The sequence below is a fragment of the Alligator sinensis genome, unplaced genomic scaffold (assembly GCF_000455745.1).
Source record: "Alligator sinensis unplaced genomic scaffold, ASM45574v1 scaffold1509_1, whole genome shotgun sequence".
NCBI lineage: Eukaryota > Metazoa > Chordata > Crocodylia > Alligatoridae > Alligator > Alligator sinensis.
The window spans coordinates 471083-488634 of NW_005842711.1; the positions used below are offsets into that span (position 1 = coordinate 471083).

The following is a 17552-nucleotide window of genomic DNA, read 5'->3' on the forward strand; positions in this document are numbered from 1 at the left end:
CGCTCGGGCAGGTGTGCAGCAGGTCACAGCCAAGCAGCAGCCCCCACTGCCAGACTGCTGCAGTGGGTAGAGGGTGCAGGGAACTCTCAGCGCTGCTTCAGCAGTCCAGCTGGCACAAGGGGTAGTGTCCCCAGGTACCAATTGCCTGGGCCGCAGAAGCTCCTGACAGTGAGTAGTCCTGAGCTGCTTGCTAGGGCAGCTTTTTGTACTGCTGGGGCCAGGACAGGGCAGCTTTTTATACTGCTGGGGACAGCACAGGTGCTGGCCTGGGCTCTAGCTCACCCTGGCTGCAGATCCGGGAGGAGCCAGGCAGGGTTATTTTGCCCCAAGTGGCGCAATGTGCTCCACAACAAAGTTCATGTCCGAGCACGTGCGCTGCGCCAAAAAGCCCAGGCTCAACTTTGCACCGCTTCTATTTGAGCTGCTGCAAGCGCATGTGCTTGCATGTGTGGACGCGCCCCATGAGATTTCTTTTGGCCCAATCCTCCAATTTGTCTAGGTCACTCTGAATCCTAGCCCTACCCTCCAGAGTATCTACTACACCCCCCAGCTTGGTGTCATCCACAGACTTGCTGAGGGGTTCAATCTATCCTATTTTCCAGACTGTTAATGATCTGAATAAAGATATTGAACAAAACCAGTCCCAGGACCGACCCCAGGGGCACTCCACTTGATAGAAGTGACACTCCAGCAAGTGGACTCATCATCTTTGTTGCCCTTCCCTGAACCTTCTCTAGTTCTTCTATATCCTTCTGGAGGTGCAGGGACCAGAACCGATCACAGGATTCTAGGTGCAGATGCACCATGGATTTATGAAGGAGCATCATGATACTTTCAGTTTTGTTTCCAATTCCCTTTTAACAATCCCTAACATTTTCTTTGCCTTTTTGATGGTTCTTGAGCCCTGAGCTGATGCTTTTGGTGAACTGTCAACAGTGACTCCCAGAGCTATTTCCTGTGTGGTAACAGGTAATGTAGAGCTCATCATAATGTAGGTGGAATGTAGGTTATTTTTGCCCATGTGCATCACTTTGCATTTACCTCCACTGAATGTCATCTGACATTTAAGTTGCCCATTCACTCAATTGTACCAGATTCTTCTGTAGTTCCTCATAGTCTGCCTTGGTCTTTACTGCTTTGGATAATTTTATGTCATCTGCAAATTTGGCCACCTTGCTACTCGCCCTCTTTTCTAGAGATGACTATTAAACAGCCCCGGTCCCAACACAGATCCCTGGTTCCTGCTGTTTACTTCTTTCCAATCTTGGAAACTGACCATTTATACTCTCTCCTTGCTTTCTATTTTTGAGCCAGTTTCTAATCTATGAGTGGACATTCCCTATAATCCCATGATTTACCTAATTTAGTTAAGAGCCTCTGATAGGGGACCTTGTCAAAGGCGCTTCAGAAATCCAAATACACTGTATCAATTGGATTGCCCCAATCCATCTGCTTATTGACACCCTCAAGGAACTCTAGTAGGTTGGTGAGGTGTGATTTCCCTTTGAAAAGCCATGTTGATTCCTTCCCAACAAGTCATGTTCATCCATGTTTATTCTTGTTTCTATCAGTTTTCCAGGAACAGAAGTTGCAGGGGTTGCTTCACTGCCTGGCAACTGGCCCTGCCCCTTATGAGGACCTCATGGAGTAGCTCACCACCCCTCAGCCCTAGGAGCCTCACCATTGCCCCCTGCTTCAAAGTCTATGGCTGCTGGATGCACCCCCACAGGTGCCAGGTACTCTCCCACCTCCAGGAGGGGGTGGAGCATTCTCTGCTCTTCCTGCAGGATACCCACATGCCCCTGGCTGCTGAAACCATCTGGCAACTGGAGTGGGGAGGACAGAGTCTACTTCAGCCACCTCATAGAGACATCGTGTGGGGTGGCCATCCTGTTCTACCTGGGCCTGCAGCCAGAAATCGAAGTGGTGCCACATTGCCTGCTCCATCTCTCAGCCCAAATATAGGGGATTCCACCTAAACTGGTCAACACCAACACTGCTGTTCAAGACTTGGGGAAGGTGTGGTTCTACCAGTTGGTAGCCAATAACATCAGCACCCTGAGCCCTTATGAGTGCCTGGTCCTTGGCTGTGACTTTAACATTGCCCTTAAGGTGCAGGACTGAACTGTCAGGGAGTGGACCCAGGCCACTGCAGACATCCTGGTGGGGTGGAGGGTGAGGAGGTGGGGGGGGTCTCCTTGATGGATGCCTGGTATGCCTGACACTCTGCTGACAACACCACATTCCCCCTTGTAAAGGTAGAGAAGCATTAAGCAGACCACTCCCTGCTAAGAGCCTGCCCAATCACTGCCCAAGGCCAGACCTCTGGCATTCGGCCAGTCCCTTTCAGTCACTGTTACTTAGCCCATGCTCAGGCTGCTTTGTGGCCTGAGTGCCTGGGGCTGGCCTACTAACACCTCAACAACCACCTGCTGGAGCATGTGAGCTTTGAGGCTTCCTTCCAGGAGTTCTGGTTGTCCTGGCGTGAGCAGCAGTGGATCTTTCCCTTGGTGAGATTTGGAGAAGGTGCATGTGAGGCTTTGGTGCTACATCTACCCCCAGGGGCATACCCAGCAGAGGGAGATAGCCAGAGAGCAGCTGGAGAGGGAGGGATTAGTGCTGGAGAGGTTCTTGCCATCAACCCAGATCAACTCAAAACCAGGGTGTCTAACCAGCTGTAGGTGTGGAAAAGGCTCCTCCAGTGTAATGCCCTCCATGGGATAGTGCTGGTCAGCAACCAGCCGATCCGGTCCATGCTGTAACACTGCTTCAACACCCTGTCCATGCTCCTGGAGCTCATGGCCAGCCTTCAGAGATGGGCACTGGGGTTCTTCTGGCCAGGATGTCACTGGGTTTCTGCAGGTGTCCTGAGCCTCCCTTTGCATGAGATAGGGCAAGGCCTGGTCTGCATCTACAGCCAGATGCCCACCTTTTGCCTTCAGGCCCTGCAGAAGTTCCTTTAAGGTGCTGGTAGTTGCGGGGGGGTGCCCCATAGGACACACCATCCACCACAACCTCCAAAGACTCTGATATGACCAGCAGCTCTTCGACCTGAGAGGCCTACCTTTGCAAGACCTTGGGGAGCTGCCAGAGTTCTACCAGGACCTCCTTAGGGCCTGGGGGTTACTCCTCCTCCAGGTCCCCAGATGCAGTTGCCTAGGCCAGGGCATGGACCCCCTTGTTGAGCTGCAAGTGACCTTCCTGCAGTTATACTGTAAGTAAAAGGACAGTTGGTTGTGGAAACATGGTGACCTTCACCATCCATTCTGCTGTTGGGCAATATAGCAGAGAACTGGAAGGTGTTCAGAGAAAGGTTTTCATGGGGGCCAAGGAGAAAACTGACAAAGCCAACTCTCCAATCTCCTTGCATATTGTGGGGAGGAAAGCCCTGGCTGTTTATCACACCTTTACCTTAGAAGGAAGCCAAAATATGCAGCTAAGTGTAACCATGGGTACTGCATGCCGGAAAGGAATGAGACCCTTAAAAGACAGATCTTTTATGTACAGGCAAACGACAGAACCAGGTATAGATCAGTATGTCACTGGACTAGAGAGACAGTGTAAGACCTGTACTTTTGGGAACAGGACAGTCTTAGATTAGAGGGAGGATTATTTGGCATTGCAGACACTGCATTATAAGTGAGGCTGTTGCGTGTGGGAGACTGTGCCTAGAAAAGCCTACCCAAATGTGCAGAGCAGCAGAAGCAGTGAAGGCCCAGGCTGCAGAGCTGGTTGGAAAAAAAAGGATCTCCATGGCCAGAAAGAAACTGGCCAGAAAAGCCACCTTTGTAGGGTGGAACTGGGAAGGACAATGCTAAGGGGGAAAGAGCAAACAAGAAGACAAGTAGCAAGTGTGAAATGTTGCATTGCGTTTGGAGACCTCTGTTTTAACTGAAACCAAATCATTTTGCCAAGCATTCCAGATCCCAAAAACAAAATCCTCAAGTGTATGGAGTTGAGAGCATACCAGAAGTGTGTGTGTATAATATGTGTATGTGTGTGTACACATGTCCGTGCGTGTGTGGTAGAATTGAGCCAAATCATTGAGTGGGAGTGGATTGTATCAGTGGCAGTGCATAGGACAATGGTTTAATTTCAGATAGAAACTGAAACTCAGATAAATCTCTTACCAGGCTACAAATAAAGAAAATTAAAACTGAGACCAAAAGGGAGTCCAGCAAACATCAAAATAACTGGCTACTTAGAGAACTGCCACCCAGGTGGAGACGGAACATGGATGAGCTCTGCCTCCAGAGCTAGTTCATACCAATGTTGCAAGGTGCATGGAGCTGGGCATGCCCAGTGCTGTACAGTGCTGGAGCTGAGTTGGGAGCAGCCAGCCCTGTCCAGCTGGAGGTTGAGAAGGCAGTGTGTGGCAGCCAGTCCCTTGGTCTGGTGCAGCAAGTGCCTGCATGTGGCTGAAACCACGAGTGGGTGAAGGAGGGCTGGGGCAGGGAACAGGTGCAGGGCTGGGAAAAGTTGGGAGGATCCTGGAGTGGCCCTGAACCCAAGAGAACGAGAACCATCTCTCCGGCTCTAGCCTGGGTGCAGAAGCATCTGGTCTGCAGCCACGGTAGGCTGGGCTGGAGGGAGATGATGAGCAGGGGGCACCTGGGGGAGAGTGGATTGGGGTGGGGAAGGGTGTGGGAGAGGCTGATCCACAGCCTGGCACCCTCCTGGGTGGATGGGCTAAGCCCTGAACCCAAGTGAGGGAAGTGGGTGCCAAAGCCTGCAGTGCCCAGCCAGGAAGCAGGTGATGGGCTGGGGTGAGAGGTTAGTGAAGGGGGTGGCCGTTGGATTTGGGAGGCTGGTGGTTGTTGATACCTCATTTGTGTGTTAGTGGGGGGCTGAGAGCAGCTGTGCTGCTCTGCTGGGCAACCTGCTGTTTGGCTCCTGGGGCACCAGCCTTGGCCACTGGCCCCCACTTCCTACCTGTTTTATTGCTGTCCTGGGTGTGAAAGGTGCTGAGCGTGGGGCCTGGCACCTGCCAGAGCTGCAGCCAAGTTGCAGGAGAGCCTGGGCCATGGAGGGGGCCAAGCAGTGGCTCCAGGAGAGGCAGTACACACCGGCCAGGCATCTCCCCAACCTGCTGTAGGTGAGGCCTTGTGCAGCTGCCCCCTCATTGGCACGTGCAGAAGCCCTGGGGGGATGTATCCTTCCCCTGCTAGTTCCCTCACTGGACGCTGTGCGCTGGCACGCGCTGGGGCTGGGGGCTCACGGTTCACTGGTGGGTGTGCAGCTCCGTGGTCTCCCCCGCCCCATGCAGAGGGAAATGGCGTGTGCCCAGCCTGGCGGCAGGACTGTGAAGATGCGCATTAGTCCTTGGCCAGTTTCCCCGGGGAGTGGGGCGGGAGCACTGCTCCCTGGCGGCCCCGTCTAGCGGGGCTGTGATACAAAGCCCTGGTCTCAGCAGAGGGATGGGCTCTGTGGGCAGCACCGGGCAGCAGGGCCTGACACACACTGGGTGGGGGCAGAGCATCTCCCTGCAGCCTCAGAGCCCTGCTGGAGTGGGGCACTGGGAGCCGAGGGCCCAGCTGCTGCCATCCTCCTGCCAAGCATCAGCCCCGGGCCAAAGCTTGGGGCCATCCTGTGCCAGCAGCTGATGTGTTCCCCTTGCTTCCAGCTGGGGCTGCGCCAGGCTCGGGTCTGAACCGGGTGATGGGTCATGTCACAGGTTGGGTATGAACCAACCCCAAATGCAGCAGGGAGCAGCACAAGCCTGATCCCAAGTGGTGCCAGTTCTCACCTCTGCCATCAGGCCTATGGCAGGTAAAATGGCCACTGTCTCCACACGGCCGGGTACGCCCTGACCATCAAACCAGGCACAGTTAGAACCGGCATCATGGGACGGTCGGGTGTGGACCAGCCCCGGGGGCAGCGCAGGCCTGAGCCAAAATGGCACTGACTCCCTCTGCTACAGGGCTTGAAGGCAGGCAAAATGGCTGCCATCTCCCGCGGCTGCCATGAGGCCTGAGGCAGGTCAAATGGCTGCCATGTCCACACAGCCTGGCTGCACCCTGACCAGAGCAGCACAGGCCCAGCAAGGCCTGGGGGAGCCAGGGTGGAGCAGCCCAAGCGATATAGGTTCGTGCCAGTGCCCACGTGTGATGTAGGGGGCACTCCAGTAACCGCCATCTTGTCCCTGCAGCCTGGGGCTCTGGAGATGTTGGTGCTCCTCTGGCAGCTGTTGCTGGTTCCCGTCCGACTGGGGCGGAGGCTGCGCTGTGCTCTGTACTGTGCGCTGCAGCCCCTGGGCGTGCACTCGGCGCTCTCCTGGCGGGCGCTGCCTACGGGCTGTGGGTGCTGTGGCTGGTGCTGACCAAGGGGCTGTGGCAGGTCAGCTCCTGGGATGTGCGCGAGACCCCCCCACCGTGCCTCGTGGACACCTCTTACGGGGGGCGCCGCTACCTGCAGCTCAAGGTGCATCGTGGGGGCCGGGTGGAGGGCACTGGAGCCACTTTGGGAAGGTCCTCGTACCGTGGCTCCTCAGTAACCCACCTCTGGGCTGAAGTTTATGGTTGAGGTCTCTGCTGAGTTGGCTTTCTGGGCTCTCGTGCTGTGGCCGGGGGTCTGGGGTAGGGGAGCCAGGGCACGCTCGCAGTCTGTGAGACCCTTGCTGCAGGGTCTGAGCTAGGAAGAAGGCTGGGGCGGCCATGGCTCCTTCCTGTGCTATATGGAGGGTCTGTGCGAGTTAGCCGGGGGATTGTGCCTGTCCCAGTAGAGATGCTGTGGCTTGTATGGGGCAGCAGGGTTTGCATGACACATGATGTGACCCTTCCCTTTCTCTCCCTGCAGGGCTCGGGGCTGTGCTTGCACTACGTCACGGCCGGCCCGGAGGGGGCCCCGCTCCTGCTGTTCCTACACGGGTTCCCCCAGAACTGGTAGGTCCATCCAGCTGCTCCAGGTTGGGGGCGGACAGGGGCACAGGAATGGAGATGGGTGATGGGCATGGGGCTTTCCTCTCCTCTGAGGAAGGTTTCCTTTAGGGACTGGCTGAGCTTGGTTCCTGTGTGCCAGGCATTGTGGGTACAAGGAACAGCTGGGGGGGGGGTCATGTGGGGGGTGGGCAGCTGCTCTGGGCTGTGGGGGGTGGCACCCAGGGTGGTGGGGGCAGCGGGGACTCAGCGAAGCTGCTGGAGAGACTGAGGGCACGGCCTCTGGGCAGAGCAAGGGTGTTCAGAGGGGAGCGGTGCAGTCACTGTCATGTGGGATGCTTGCGCCAGCCTGTCTGGCAACAGCTGCCTGGCTTGACCTAGCCCCATGCAAGGCCTGGCCCAGGCTGCCCGGCTCTGGGCCATGGTGTAGGCTCTGCGGGCTGGGCCCTGTGATTTGGGCTGTGGTGTGGGTGAGTTCTGCCCCCTCCCAAGGGGGATCCCGTAGAGGCAGAGGCTCCTGCTGGCTTTGGGGATTGGGATCTGACAGGGCCTCTGGTGTCTGTCCCTGAAGCCAGGCCCAGGAGCTTGTGTTGGGGGGGGGGGGCAAATATTCAGCCCTAACAGCCCCAGTTGCCTTTTCTGCCCTGATGCCAGCAGAAACCTTGTGATGAGGGGCAGATCACCCATGGGGCTCCATCCCTCACAGTCCAGCCTCCTGCCCTGACAGTGCTGTGGGCAGGGAGGCCCCCCCCCCCCACTGTCTGACCCACACATGCGTGTGCTGGCGTGTGCCAGGTTCTGCTGGCGGCACCAGCTGCAGGAGTTCAAGAAGCGGTTCTGGGTGGTGGCGCTGGACCTGCGGGGCTGCGGTGCCTCAGATGTGCCCCCCCCAGGAGCAGTACTACGCATTAGAGGCGGGGGTGGAGGACATGCGGGAGGTCATCGAGGAGCTGGGCACTGCCGATGAGAAGGGTGTGTGTGTGCTGTGGGTGGGGGCTTCCTTGGGGCTCGGGCTGGGCAGGGAGTAGAGGCTGCTTCAACCCAACCCAGGCTGGGGCAGGACTCTGCTGTGCCCCCTTTTCCCCACACACAGTCCTGCCCCAGAAGGGGCAGACAAGTCCCTGCAGCAGAAGGGCCACCCATGGGGGTGGAGAGAAGGGGCAGAGCAGCTTCCCTGGCCAGCTGTCCCAGGCTAAGGCAGGCAGTGGGGGAGGGAATGGGAAGGGCAGAGGGGGTCCCCAATGGCAGTGGATGCTGGCCTGGTTCTGACTTGTGATCAGTCCAGCCCTTCTGCACTGCTATCTCTGCTCCATCCTGTCTGTCCATCTGTATGTCTGCCTGCCTGCCTGCAGGGGCCACCAGGGCCATCGTAGTGGGACACAACCTGGGCGGTTTCTACGCCTGCCTCTTGGCCACTCAGTACCCCAAGCTGGTGGAAAAGCTCATCCTCATGAACACCACCCACCCCTCGTTGTTCCTAGGTGAGTCCCTAACCCCTCCCTTGCCCCTCCACCTTGCCTCTGTGCCCAGCAGAGTCAGGGCTGAGGCAGCACCAGCAGCTGGTGGCATTTCAGCACAAGGGCTCCCTGCCCCACAGAGGCTGGGTCTCCCTCCCAATCTCAGACCCTGAGCCCTGCTGGAGCCAGGGGATCCTCCCTCTACCTGGATTCCTGGGACACACTGGGGTGGTGGGTCCTGTGACCTCATGGCATCTGTGTGCCCCTCTCTGCAGAGTACCTTTCCCTCCACCCCTCGCAGCTGCAACACCTTTCCTACATGCTCCTGTTCCAGCTCCAGGGCTATGTTGAGCGCCTTCTGAACCTGGATGACTTCGAGGTGAGAGAGGGGTGAGGTGGGGGGGGCGCAAGGGGATGGGTAGGAGGGCAGAGGTGTTGGTAGCTCTCGTTCAGCCCAGGGCTCCATGGGTGGCATGCTGCTGCCCCCAGTACTGCAGGTGCAGGCTCAGGGGGTAAGCACCAGCCCATACATGCACAAGAGCTGGAGGGGCTTGGTTGCAGGGCCCTGGGGAGGTGGAGGGAATCAGCTCAATTACAAAATGTGCCAGGGCCCTGGGGCAGAGGCTGGACTCAGACAGGCTGGTACCTGATGCTGAACAAGTACAAATGGCTGCACCTTCTGAAGTGCAGTGCCCCCTGTCAGTACTATTCCTGTCCCCTTCTGCTCCCTGCAGGACAGTCTGGGAGGGGAGTGTGTGTCGTCCCTCCCTCTCCCCCCACTCACACTTAAGAGCTCCCCAGCAGGGTTGGGGCGGCAGGGGGGAGAGGGGGTGCTGAATCCTGGGATTTCTCTGAGCCAGGGTTTTTGCTTTCCGAGCTGGTGCTTTGGTGCTTGCTGGAGAAGGAGCTCATTAACACCCTGTGCTGAAGACACCTGGGAGAGCAAGGTTCCAGGAGAGGATGGCACCATGGGGGTGGGGAACTACCAGCTTGTGCTGGGCAGAGTACCCAGGGCTAGCCCTGGCGATAGGTCTGGTAGGGAGCTGCCCGGGCACTGGAGAGCTTCTGGAGGGATCTGGAACAGTTCTCTCCTCACATGACACTCACACCAACATGTCTGGCAACAATCTCATGTAAGGCCGAGCCTGCCCAGCTCCCGGGCCACCATGCAGATGCTTTGGGCTGGGCTGCATCAGCCAGACTCACTGTCCAGTGAGTGCAGGGGAGCTGAGATGGCCAGGGAGTTCAGTGCTCCTACCCACTCTCTTGGAGTCCAAACACAGTCCAGGTAGATCACAAAGCCACTCTGGTCTGGCTCCTGTGTTGGCCCTGCGAGTCTCCCATCTGTCTCTGAACTGGGCAGGGCATTCTGCAGTGTGGCAGCACGTGTGCCCTCCAGGCTGGGGGTGGAGAGAGGAAGTGTCCCTGGCTCATGGGGCCCAGCACCTGCTCTCAGAGGCCCTGTATAACTGTCTCCTACAGAAGCCACTCTAGCTCCAGTTCCACAAGTTTTCCTCTGCCCCATGAAGAGGCACTGCCCTGTTAGGAGTGCCATCCCAGGTGTTCTCCTTGCCTGCTGGGAAAGCATATTTGACATGCCTATGTGGAATAAATAAAATTACTGCAAGGTGGATGGATAATGGGCTCAATTACTGCAAGCATTATGTAATTATAGCTGGATCAGTGTCAGAATGGCAGGAGGTTTCTCCTGGGGCTCCACAGGGTCTGGTGCTATCTGGTGCATCATGTTTAATAATTATTTGGATGCCAGAATTGAGAGCTTTCTGAGCAAATGTGCAGATGACACAAAACTGGAAAGATTGCAAACAACTGAAGGATGGGAGTAGAATTTCATAAATTTCATAGACATTAGGGCTGGAAGGGACCTCGGAAGATCATCGAGTCCAGCCCCCTGCCCCAGGGGCAGGAAATCAGCTGGGGTCATAGGATCCCAGCAAGAAAAACATCCAGGTCTTGACAGATTGGAGAGCTGGGTTAGAGACAACATGATGAAGTTCAGTGCAGACAAATGCAAGGTGCAGAAAGAATAATCTAAAGTGCAAATACAAATGCTGACAATGGATTGGGTGGTAGCACTGCAGTGAAAGATCTGAGCATTTTGGTGGACCTCAGACTTCACATGAGTCTGAAATGTGATATAGCTATGAATGTAATTTTGGGCTCCAACTAAAGTTGTATTAGACAGAAGATATGGGAGGTGCTCTTGCCTATTGCTGATGCAATGGGGAGGACACGTCCCCCCCCAGATTTCTACACTGACAGCCTGGCATGGGCCTACACAGCTGCAGTCTGGTTGGAGCCAGGGCCCAGCACCAGTTGGGGATGGCAGCAGCAGCATGATTTCTGCACCAACAGCAGGGTTTGGGGCTGCAGCCCAGCTGGACCCAATGTCCAACAGCAGCAGGGGCAGTGGTGGTGGCTGCAGTGTCAGTGCAGAGTTGTGTCCCCCCACTGTGGTGGCAGTGTGAATTTGTGCTCCCTCCCCCCCACCCACTGGCAGCATTTATGCATTGCCTATGATCTTGCCACTACTAAGTGCTGGTTAGGCCTCAGCAAGACCATTTTGTGCAGTTCTGGACTCTGCATTTTAAGACAGATGTGGAGAAGTTGGAGAGGGCCCAAAGGTGGGTGAGTAAAATGATGAAGACCTTGGAAGGAGAGCCCTAGGAGGAGAAGCTGAGAGAACTAGGCATGTTTAGCTTGCAGAAAAGGTGCTTATGATGGGGAGTGGGGGTGGGAAATGGACATGATAGCTAGGGTTTCCAACTGCATGTAAATTTACTGACAGTTGGTTAAAAAAAAGTCTAAAAATGGCTGTCAGTAAAATCCATAAATAAATCAAGCTGCCTGTGAAAACACAAAGGCTGCTGACTGATGTGCTTGAGGGAAGCTACTTCTTGGAAAGAGGCTGGAGAACCAGTTTCATTGAAGGACAGACAGACCACAGCAATGCCACTACCTGGATTCCTGGGACACACTGGGGTGGTGGGTCCTCTGACCTCATGGCATCTGTGTGCCCTCTCCCTTGTGTCTGAGCAGCAGAGCATCACCCTGCAGCAAACCTTCTCTCAGGGCTTTGTAGACCTCTTCCCCTTAGTCATGTGCTGCTGCTGCATCCAGTCCTGTAATACTTCAGGAAGTCCATACCCAGGTTGGGGTGAGAGTGAAGTTGGTTGAGGGTAAGGCTGGGGGGAAGGGCTCAGTATGGTGCAGGGTATGGTCAGGATCATCAGGGTGTGGGGATAAATAGGGAACCCCTGAAATAGGGACATCATGGTGTAAAATCATTTCTGTAGATAAGCAGTGTTGCGCGCATGTGTGCGCGCTCTCTCTCTCTCTCTCTCTAGTTTGGTTGCTAGTAAAAAGTTTCGTGTGTGTGTGTATATATATATGTATATGTGTATGCGTATATATGTATATATATGTGTGTGTGTGTGTATATCTATGTGTGTGTATATCTATATGTGTATGTGTGTGTATATGTGTATATGTGTGTGTGTATATCTACATGTGTATGTGTGTGTATATCTATATGTGTATGTGTGTGTGTATGTGTATATATGTGTGTATATATAAAGTTTCGTGTGTGTGTATGTGTGTGTGTGTCATACACTAGAAATTTTTTATTAGCAACCAAACTTTTAACTATGCTTGATGTTAAAGCCCTAAATTTGAACCCAGACCTTCTAACTGGAGCCTGGCAGCATAGCAGGGCCTAGCAGAAGAGTTACATTTTAGATTATGTAAAAGATATATCAGTAAAAAAAAAAAAAGCATGTCACTAAAAAGTTTGGTTCTCAGTAACATGTTTGCAGTGTCTGTGAAAAAAAAAATTCTTGGTTTGCCAACTGTGCTGAGAGCAGTCTACAAATTTCTGAAGGGCAGCTTTTCTCCTTTGCTGAAGAGAGCAGGACATAATGTAGTGGTCATGTCTACATGTGTGCTGTACTGTGAAGTAGACTAATTAGCTGTGGAGTAAAGTGTCACCATCTACACATACAATGGTGTTAGGCTGCAGTAAACTAACACTGCTGTAAGATAGTACTATTGGGGACGGTACTATCTTACAGCGGAGTAATTAACTGTGATTAAATGCACATGTAGGCACTAAGCATAGGTATAAATTGTGCCTGGTCAGCTCAGGCAACAGAGGGCCAGACTCATGCCTACCACCTAGCCATATAGCTCTGCCCTTTCAGCATCCTCATGCCCCACCCAGCTCTGATACTGCCCAATGCCACCACCTGGAACCCAGAGAAGAGCAGGGCAGGAGCAGCCTTGGCATAAACTGCTTCCCACTGGCTCAAATTGCTGCTGTCCCAGGCACACGTGTAGATGCTGTGCTTAGGAGTAGTTTACTCCAACTCAAATTGCTCCGGAATTTATTGCTTCAAATTAATTAAACATGTAGATGCACCCAGTGACTTGAAATTTCAGACAAGTTCATTTAGATTAAATCTCAGACAAAACTTCTTCACTGTTAGAACAGTGAAGCAGTTGAATGGACTGCCCAGGAAAGCTGGGGAGTCTTCCCCACTGGAGGTTTCCAAGAGAAGGCTAGATCAGTATTGGTCAGGGATAGTTTAGGAGTAGCCTTCCTGCACTGAGAAGAGGCTTGGACCAGATGACCCTTCTGGTCCCTTCCAACCCTATGTGTACCCCTCATAGACCTGGAGCATTATCAGGATGAAGGGGACACAAGGGTTGAAGTTCCAGACTTGTGCCAAGGGGCAGACAGGGTGGCTGCTGCCAGCGGGGAAGATTACAACACTGGGCACATGCACTGCTTGGGTACCCTGTCCCTGCAGAAAGTCAGGTTGGCTGGCAGGGATTGGGGTGTCCATAGGATGACCATCCCTAATTGGGTGGGACAGTCCCACAATGGGAACATCAAGTCCCGGTCCCAGGCTCCATTACTCTGGGAAAGCATTTGTCCCTGATTCACGGTATCGTGCAGGGATTAGGAAACAGCAGGTTTCCCCTTGCAGGCTGGCAGCATTCCAGCCTGCAAGGGGCTGCTTGGGGCTGCTGGGAGTGAGATGCAGGGAGCACCATATTCATGTGCATGCCTGCACACATGCATGTGGCTGGAAATACAGCCAGGAAGCATGGAGGGCAGAGGCTGCGGGTGCTGCCCTGCCAGGGCAGTGTATGGAGCCTGCAGCGGGGAGCAAGATGGAGCCACACACAGCTTGTCCAGGGGGCGGGGCAGGGGGGGCACAGGGCGGCTCCCTGCTGCTGTGCTCACCCCCTGAGAGGGGGCATATGCCCTCCCAAATTTGTGTGCAGGGCAGGGGTGGATGCGGGCTGCCTGCTGTGGGCTCTGGGCTCCCTACCATGCTGCCTTTTTCTTGGGAGCTCCATGCCGGCTGCGTGTCCCTTGCCTGTGCAGCAGCAGTGGGGCTGGCAATAGCGCAGAGTTGTGCCCCCCTCTGCTTCTGGGTGGGGAGTGGGTGCATGGCCAGTGCAAGGCTCCCAAGGGAAAGGCAGCAGGGCGGGGAACCCCAAGCCTGCAGTGGGCAGCCTGCATCCACCCCTGCTCTGCTCGGCTCGGTGGTCACCCTAGGTGCGCTTGCAGCTTCCCACTGCCCCCATCAGCTCAGGGTGGCTCCAGCTCAATTGTGTCTCTCACTACAGCTGCTGAAGTGGTTGTTGCTCAGCAAAAAGAACCTCATCCGAAACTACAAGTGCCATCTGAAGGAGCAGGACCTGAAGGCTTACCTGTACAGCCTTGTCATATTGAATGAAATAGTTTGAATGTTTGTAAAGGTTGCCCATTAGCCAGTTTCAGGAAGAAGATAGGATTTATCTCCTTATCTAGCTCATTGTTTCGGAGCTACGTGCGAAATGTCTTGACTTCACTTAAAGCCTTAATTTAAATTGTATCTTTAGAAGTTTTTTACAAAGAAAGCAAATATCCTGAATTCCGAGACATCAAAGCCTAAGGCCTTTTAACCAAATTGCTAAGAAAAGGGTATTTACAGTGATATGGAAGAAGTCTCCCCAAGAGTAATTTAAAATGCTCAACAAAGGTAATTTCTGTTGAGTAAGATCCGAGCCCAAATTTGGGAGGTATGATAAATTGAGTAGGAGGAGCCCAATGACGGCAGCTCACTCAATAAAAACCTGTAACTTACTGTCCCAATTTGGAGGTGACTTCACTTGTAGAACAACGAAGGAAGAATCGCAAGTGTAAGCTCGGATTATATTGATCACCTAATCCAACCTCTCCGTGAACACGAATCTCTTAGTTCACGCTGAAGCCGCGGAGCGCCCGAAAGGGACTGAAGGAAGGGGACGTAGTCCTATCACTGGTGAGCCCAGCTCATTGAATCGTATTGCTGAGGCCAGCCTATTGAACCGTACTACTGAGGAATGAAACCATATTTTGGTATTTGGCTTCTCGGAATTCTAGGATTGTAAGTATATTATGAAAAATAATAGTATTGATTCAAATTTAACTTTTAGTTGTAATTGTAGTTGTTTTTGTAACACTAATTCTTATAGTATTGTTTGGGAAGGAAGTGCATTCGGAGCATTGTTTCTGATATATGTAATTATTGTGTTTTTAATGTTTGTGGTGTTTCTTAAAGCTAAGCAGTGTTATATACGTAGCAAAGAGTTTTAAAATAAAATTGTGTTGTATAAATTAAGTGTGTAATCATTGTGAAATCGTGCAATCAGCTAACTACTCCCCCAGCCAGTGCATCAAAACGAATCAGTAAATTGTGTGGGATTTTCTCTATTCCATAACCCACTAGAGACAAGCCTGTCCCAGCCAGGGGCACTGACCTCTCTGCTCAACTACTATAGGAACCTCTTCAGATACAAGCTGCCTTCTCCCAGGGGAGACCATGCCCTCTGCAACTCACTGGGGAGCGCCTTGTGATATCCTTGTGGGAAAGGAGCTCAGGGCACAGCCATATTCTGGCCCAGCCCAGAGCCAAGGGGTAGCCTGAGAAGGACTCAAGTGATGAGCCCTCAGGATAGAGGGAGAGACCTCTGTATCTCTTTGTTCTCCAGAGGTACTGCCCCTCTTGTCATCCAGCTACTGATTGACCTTGTGGTGGCCACTGACAGAATCTGGGGTAACTGTGGAGGGCGCTGCCAGTCCCCTGGGGCAGGACTAGACAGGGTTGCTGAGGGCGGCATGGGCGCTGCTCTTACTTCCATTGCTCCATTGACCTTTCACTTCTGTCTGTTCATCCATCCATCTCTCCATTTGCACTGCAGCAAGCTTCTTGGGGATGTAGATGGTGTGCTGGTGCCCACACTGGTGATCTGGGGGGACAGGGACCTACTCCTGGAGCCTGAGATATCCCTGCTGCTTGTGCCATACCTGTTCAGCAGCTGCCACATTGAGCATATCCCAACGTGCAGCCATTGGGTGCCCGAGGACCAGCCTGAGAAAGTCAATCAGCTGATTTGGAGCTTCCTGCAGGACAATGACTGAGGCAGCTGTGCAGCTGAAGGGGTGGTGCTGCTCACACCTGGCACCAGCAGCCTGGGCTGCCCTGGCCAGATGCACAAAGATTGGCTCTGTCTCACACCAGAGCATGTGCAGGGTCAGGGGAGCTCATGGGGGCAGCTGTGGCAGGAACGCATACAGTGAGCAGCTGGCAAGTGGCAGTGCCCAATGCATGTAGTGACTGGTGGGGCCCTGGCTCCACCCAGCCCTGGGACCCTCTCCCTGGGTTGGGCTGGGTAGCACCAGTGGGGGTTGTTGTATTTCTTTCTTGGTGTCTCTGTCCCAGTGTCCTGCTTTGCTTGCTGGCTTGGTAATAAAGGTCTGTTCTCACACAGGGGTGACCCCAATGGGCTCTATCTATTGACAGCATCTGTGCTGGGAACAGGGCCCAGTCAATCCCTGAGGAAACAGGGCTGGGAATTCCCTGTTAGGCAGCAGCTAATTGCAGTAGGTACTGCCGACTCCCAGTCCCCAGCCCTGTGCTGACCTATGGTTGCCAGTTCTCTAGAGAGACATCCCACCCATGTCTGTCCAGCTCACCCCACTCCCTGGGCTATGTGACACAATTGGGGGAATTGGTGAACATGGCACTAATCATTGTGGATGTGAGGGTCATGCACCTCTCCAGGCAGAATTGCATAGGCAGTTACCATTCCTGGTGCTGGGATTGCCTTCCTGCTCTGCATTTTTGCAGCAACCAGCAAAGGGCAAAGACTGATCACCTGCCAGCCTGACCTTTGGGCTTTTGTCTCTACCCTCTGGTGAACCCAAGTGGAAGATGAAGCCTATGTCAAATGTGGCACATCTGAGAAAATTGACTGCAAGGGGAGATGGAGAGCTGCTGGCAGGGGCTGTTACCCGCTCCACCCCCAATTCAGCTATGCTGCTAATGAGAAGTGAACTCTGAATCCAACTTGGGTGAAGAAGCTGCTCCCATGACCCTTGCAGAAAGCAGGGGAGACTTGTGTGAAGGGGAAGGGTGGGAGGGGGTGTGTGTGGACAGGGGACAAACAGGAGTAGCACTTTCCTGGGACTTTTTCATAGACATAGATTTCATAGACATTAGGGCTGGAAGGGACCCCGGAGGATCATTGAGTCCAGCCCCCTTCCCCAAGGGCAGGAAGTCAGCAGGGATCATAGGATCCCAGCAAGATAAGCATCCAAACGTGCCCTGAAGGCGTTCAAAGTGGGTGCTTGAACCACCTCCGGCGGCAGTCTATTCCAGACCTTGGGGGCTTGGACAGTGAAGAAATTCCTTCTTACGTCCAGCCTGAATCGGTCTCGGCGGAGTTTGTGACCGTTTGATCTTGTCATCCCTTGGGCGCTCTGGTGAACAGACGTTCCCCTAGATCCTGATGAGCACCCCTGATAAACTTGTAGGTGGCCACCAGATCACCCATGAGCCTGTGCTCTTCCAGGCTGAAGAGTCCCATGGCTCTCAGTCTTTCATCATAAGGTCTGTTTTCCTGATCTCTGATCATGCGCGTGACTCTCCTCTGCACCCTCTCAAGCTTCTCCACATCCTTTTTGAATTGTGGAGCTCAAAACTGGATGCAGTACTCCAGCTGCGGCCTCAGCAAGGCCGAGTACAATGGGAGAATGACGTCCCGGGATTTGCTTGAGAAGCATCTACGGATGCAAGCCAGTGTTTTGCTCGCTTTACTAGCTGCAGCATCACATTGAAGGCTCATGTTCATCTTGTGGTCAATCATGACCCCCAAGTCCCTTTCA

At 53.9% G+C, this 17552-nt stretch overlaps 1 pseudogene; it reads left to right on the forward strand.

Moving 5' to 3' along the window:
- The first annotated feature begins 5730 nt into the window (after positions 1 to 5730).
- Positions 5731 to 9856, forward strand: LOC102379229 (annotated as a pseudogene).
- The last annotated feature ends 7696 nt before the right edge of the window (positions 9857 to 17552 follow it).